This window comes from Theropithecus gelada, chromosome 3, assembly GCF_003255815.1.
Source record: "Theropithecus gelada isolate Dixy chromosome 3, Tgel_1.0, whole genome shotgun sequence".
In the NCBI taxonomy this organism is placed as follows: Eukaryota; Metazoa; Chordata; class Mammalia; order Primates; family Cercopithecidae; genus Theropithecus; species Theropithecus gelada.
This window is the reverse complement of record NC_037670.1, coordinates 106,040,046-106,045,641: the sequence shown is the minus strand read 5'-3', so window position 1 is coordinate 106,045,641 and position 5,596 is coordinate 106,040,046. Positions and strand designations below refer to the sequence as shown.

The 5,596-nt window shown below is 37.8% G+C and overlaps 1 pseudogene; it reads right to left on the bottom strand.

Annotated features, from left to right (window-relative positions):
• Positions 1 to 2,625: 2,625 nt before the first annotated feature.
• Positions 2,626 to 5,077, bottom strand: LOC112621649 (annotated as a pseudogene).
• Positions 5,078 to 5,596: the final 519 nt, after the last annotated feature.

Below are 5,596 nucleotides of genomic sequence, written 5' to 3'. Positions count from 1 at the left end.
CATTATTCATAATATTCATGAGAGATAATTATATTACCACAAATATCCCCATGGGTGGACATTATGTGACATTATGTCACATAATGAAGTGACAATATGCCACCTCTGTGACATTATTTGTAATATACAAAGGAGATGATGATATTGGCCCCTAATATCACCGTGGGTGGACACCCTCTGTGACACTTTTTGTAAAGGAGGATTATAGAGTGAGCAATGTATTTTTATATATTTGTTGATGGTCCCTAGCGAATATTACAACATCTGAACTACGAAAGCCTGGATTGACAACTAGAATTTTAAATAACACTTGTCTTACTCACAAAATGTTATAAAGCTTAAGATGGAAAAATACAAAATGCTTTGACATTACCTAAAGAAGCATGAGCTCTTGTTAGGTATATGATGGTGGCCCTGAACTTGAGCCAACATCTATAATCCCTTTTATCAATCAAAAAGCCATGTTCTTTTATATGGCCTGTAGACTATTAAAATACAAAAAAGTGATAATGGATAAACAACTAACACAAAACCCTCATACTTCAAATACTGTCCTGGATTGATGAGGGGAGACTGGTTGGTGTGGGGGATGGGGGAGAATTCAAACATTTATCTGCAATTCTAAAGGTTAAAATTTTACCAGGAACAGACCTGCCACTCTCTTGAAATATTGTCTCTGAGATTAACGTAAGAACAGCATCATCTCTGTTGAAAGGCTACATTCCCTTACGATGCTGGGGTTTTTTTGTATGTTTTTGTGTTGTGTTGTGTTGTGTTGTGTTGTGTTGTGTTGTTTTGAGATGGAGTCTTGGCCAGGCTGGAGTGCAGTGGTGATCTCGGCTCACTGCAACCTCCACCTGCAGGGATCAAGCAATTCTCCTGCCTCAGCCTCCTGAGTAGCTGAGACTACAGGCACGTGCCACCACGCCCGGCTAATTTTTGTATTTTTAGTAGAGATGGGGTTTCACCATGTTGGCCAGAATGGTCTCCATCTCCTGACCTCGTGATCCAACCATCTCGTCCTCCCAAAGTGCTGGGATTACAAATGTGAGCCACCACACCCAGCCTGTGTATGTTCTTATGTTTACCCTACCAAAGGAGACCTGAGCATTTTGCTGGCCTTAGAGGTATATAAAAGAACTCTAAGCTTAGGCAAGCAGAATAGGCACTGAATGTATGTAGTGAGGTTATCAGGAGTCTTGTTGGGTCCCTGATGTCTTATCATCTCTCTTTGCAAGCTGTGGATGCATACAAGGCAACCAAAATCTTGGGCATCATTTGAAAATGTTTGGCTGCCTGCTAAAAACTCAGGATAGAGAACACTTACTTATATTCATACTTATATTGGACTGGATATATTTTAAATCCAATTCTTTTTTTAAAAAGATGCTTCACTTTAGGAAATAAGACATCAGACCAGCAACATCAACTAGATGTGGAATACTCGCTGGTGAAATGCTTAAAACTAGGAATCTTTTAAATCTTCTAAAGGTGCTTAAGGGAATGGAGAAGTCAATAAACAGGCATCCAAGTGTCATGGCTGTAAAGCAATAATATAGGGTCCCTAGGAAAGAATAGGCCTAAGAGTCAGTTTTGGAGAGAACTTGGGCCAAGAACAGCAGAAAAAGCTAAATGAGCTACTTATGTTGATGTGTTTTAATACTGGTGCATTAGCAGTATCTTATGGAAATTGTGAACACTAAGATCCAATTTCAAGAAAAATAAAAATGTTCATAGGGCATATTAAAATAAAAACAGCTTAAATGAGTTCTATTAATAAAATAGGCCCGGCACAGTGACTCACACCTGTAACCCCAGCACTTTGGGAGGACAAGGTCACAAGACAGCTTGAGGTCAGGAGTTCAAGACCAGCCTGGGCAACAAAGTGAGACCCCATCTCTGTTCTTTTTAATATCAAAATTATTATAATAAAAAAGTAAAAATGAACATACCTACTTAGAACACATATTAAATAAAGGAATGCCATGAGAAAATGGCACTGCATTTACCAAGTCACCCCTAGATTCTTGTGCAATGATAAAGATTGGGACTATGTATTAACAATTTCATAACTAAATAATCAACAATTTTCTTTCCATTATTTTGAGGCTGGGTAAAGCCTGAAATGTGGGTGTCAAGTTTTCCATTTGCATTACATCAAATTCTTGTTTACTATGGATATTCTGATATGACAAAGACTAGTTAAACTCCCATTGAATGATTTGCCATTTACTACACTCAAATAACTTCTCTTAGATATAGATTCTTTGATGTTGAATGAACATTGGGTTATGACTGAATCTCCTCATGCACATACACGTTTATTACATTTATAATCTTTTTGCATGGCATGAATTTGATACTAACCAAGGTAGTTTCTTTGTCTGATGGCTTTTTTACATTCATTGCAGTAATGGAATTTTATTCCCATATGAATTCTCCAAATGTGACTAAGGCATGAAAATATTAATAGCATGAAAATTGAATTATCTGATGCTGAGTAACGGTTGAGCTATGACTGAAGGCTTTACCACATGTAGTACGTACATGATTTCTCCCTGGTGTGAACCTCGGATGTTGAATGAAGCCTGAATTAGACTAAATGTCTTTTCACCCTCATTATGTTCATGAGTCCTCTTTGGTATGAATGCTCTGACATTGAACGAAGTGTGCTCTCTGACTGGAGTTCTTTTCCCGTACATCACAATCAAAGACTTTCTGTCTGGTGAGGACTTCTTGTTGCAGGATAAGTTCTGAGCTATGACTGAAACTGCCCTCATTCTCATTACATTCATATGATTTCTCTTTCCTATGTATTATTTGATGGTGAATAAAGCATGAGGTTTGACTGAAAGCTTTTCCATATTCATAACATTCATGCAGTTTCATTCCTGTGTGAATTATTTGATGCTGAATAAGATGTGAATTCAATCTGAAGTTTTTTCCACATTCATTATATGTGTAGGGCTTTTCTCTGAAATGAATTCCTTGTTTAATATAGGCCAATCCATATTCATCATACTTATAGGATTTCTCTTCATGGTGGACCCTCTGATGTTCAAGCAGGTATGAAGTATGGCAGAAGTCACTGCCACATATAGTACACTTACAGGGCCTCTCTTTGTGAATTTTCTGATGTTGAGTAAGGTAGACACTATGACTGAAGACTCTTTCACAACTGCTACATTTGTAAGCTTTGGCTCTGGTGTGAATTTTCTTGTGTTGAATTATGCCTGAGCTTGGACTACAGGATTTGTCAGATGCTTCACAGGATTTATCAGGTGCTTCACATTTGTAAGGTTTTTCTCTAGTGTGTATTCTTTTATGTTGACTAAGACTTGAGCTCTGACTGAAATACTTTTCACATTCTTTACATTTGTGGAGCTTCTCTCTAGTAGGGATTCTCTGATGTCTAGTAAGGGCTGAGCTCTGATGGAAAACTTTCTCACATACATCACATTTATAGGATTTCTCAGTGTTAGGGATGCTGTCCCATTTATTAAGGAGGGAGAGATCCATTAAGCTTTCCTTACATTTACTACCCTGAAAATCCTGTGTTAGATTTATGTGTTCATGTTTACCAGAGGCTGAATTCTGGTTGAAGTTCATGTCATTCTTATCATTATCATCAGTATTCTGTATTCTAAGAACTTTCTGATCTGCATCATTAGTAGAGTCCAGACTGAAGCTTTTTTCAGGTTTATTACATTCATTGTTCTTCTCACTGGTGAAGGTTTCTTTGCTGATTGCTATTTGCCTAAACTTTCCAGGTAAAGAAATTTCCTTAGAATTTCCTGAAGCCCTTCTGATCTGTCCTCAGACTTACACACTTCTCTAGTCTCTAACTTAGGTAATATTGTGTTTTAGTCTTCCTACTATCACTCTGTATGAATGTACTTCTGAAATTTTCTCCTTAGGAATTGACAGCTTGTTCTCTTCTCTGGTCTCTCCATCTCATATAATACATAAATATAAAATACAAATGTAATCTGTACCCTGTGCTTAGGAAAAGAAAACTCAGATGAGAAAACTAAACAATGTAATATCTACAAGGATAAGAAAAGTTTATTTACTCTGAAAAACAGGCACAAAATCTCAACAGCAGAAGTAGGGGCATGAACAGGAGCAGTGAGGTAAAAGAGTAGACACGTTCAGCAGAGTAAGAAGACAACAGTTAAGGAGATAATAGGGAAACAGTTTGAAAGAATTTTAGATAAGCAACTTGACTGGGGGCCCAGTACAACATGTGCACAGGTCCTAAACAAATGGAAAGGGTCAACCTAACTGAAGGAAAAAGGAAATAATTCTCCATGCCAGGACACACACACAGAACTCTTCATTCTGAGTGCCAAAGCAGCTACAACTTGGCTCAACAGTTGAACTTTACTTCCCTGCTAATTCCATCTGATTGATTCTGCCTTCCTCACCTGAGCAGTCATCTCTTAAGACTTCTCTAGTCTTAGCTTCCAGATCAAAGACCTATAGATCCTGTTCCAGCTGGGAAAGCCCATTGGGCTTGGAAATTGGAAATCCTGATCATAGAGAAGGAAATGGGATGTGGTAATGTATCCCCACATGCTAGAGCAGCCACTTTTTCTTTTAACTAATGTCAAGAGAGAGAGAAGGTAAACTCTGAGAAGACATTAATTAGGAAGGCCTGGAGAGTGAAGAGGGCAAAGATCTTCTACAAGGAGCTCAGATTTGGGCTCTAGAAAGATGTGTGTTAAGGGGCAAGTTGATGGCTTGGGAGCAGGAGGATTAATTTAAACATTATTTGAACAACAGAATGTGTGCATGGGTTTGTCTTCACGGAAGTTATCTTTATCAGTCTCCATCTGTTACCTAAAGATCAATCTTTGGATTAGAGCTGGTATACAAGAATCAAAATGGAGGTCATCAAAATATAATTCTGCTGTACTAGAGAAAGGTGAAACTCAAGCAGCTGCTGCGTGGTTAACTAACCTGTAGCAAAAGAATCAGTGAAAACTCAATAAAAATTCTAAGAACCAATCTCAAGAAACAAATTGTTTCAGTGCACATAAGAAAACAAAGAATAATATGACACATTCTTACCCATTAGGAGTGTAGCATTTATTCAATAAACATTTATGGAGTGCCTCCTTTATGCAAAGTATGCAGGGGATAAAGAGGGCAAGCAAGGTCCCTTCCCTTAAGGACCTCAAGGACCTCACACTCTACACAGAAACAGCTCTAAACAACTAACTACAATAAAATGTGGATAGAGGAAAGTGCAATCAAAGTGCATCTTCACATAAAACGGTCTTTCTATGGCTTGCATAATGGAATGCTTGGATCTAAATCTCTTTTAAAGCTAAAGCAATAGGCAGTCTGCTTCCGAGAAGATAGAATTTTAATACTATTAGCATCAAAGGGAAGTTTTTATATGTGTCCAGCCAAGGAAGCTTCTAATAGCACACATACAAGGTCTAGCTCAAGCCCCTCATCTCCAAAAACCTTTCTCTCCATTTACTGAATGTCTACAAAATTTGTTAGTTGTTCCTCTTATCCTGACATGTCACATATAATAGTGTTTACATAGGTTTTTTGCTTTGTGTTTTGTTTTTTGTGACAGAGT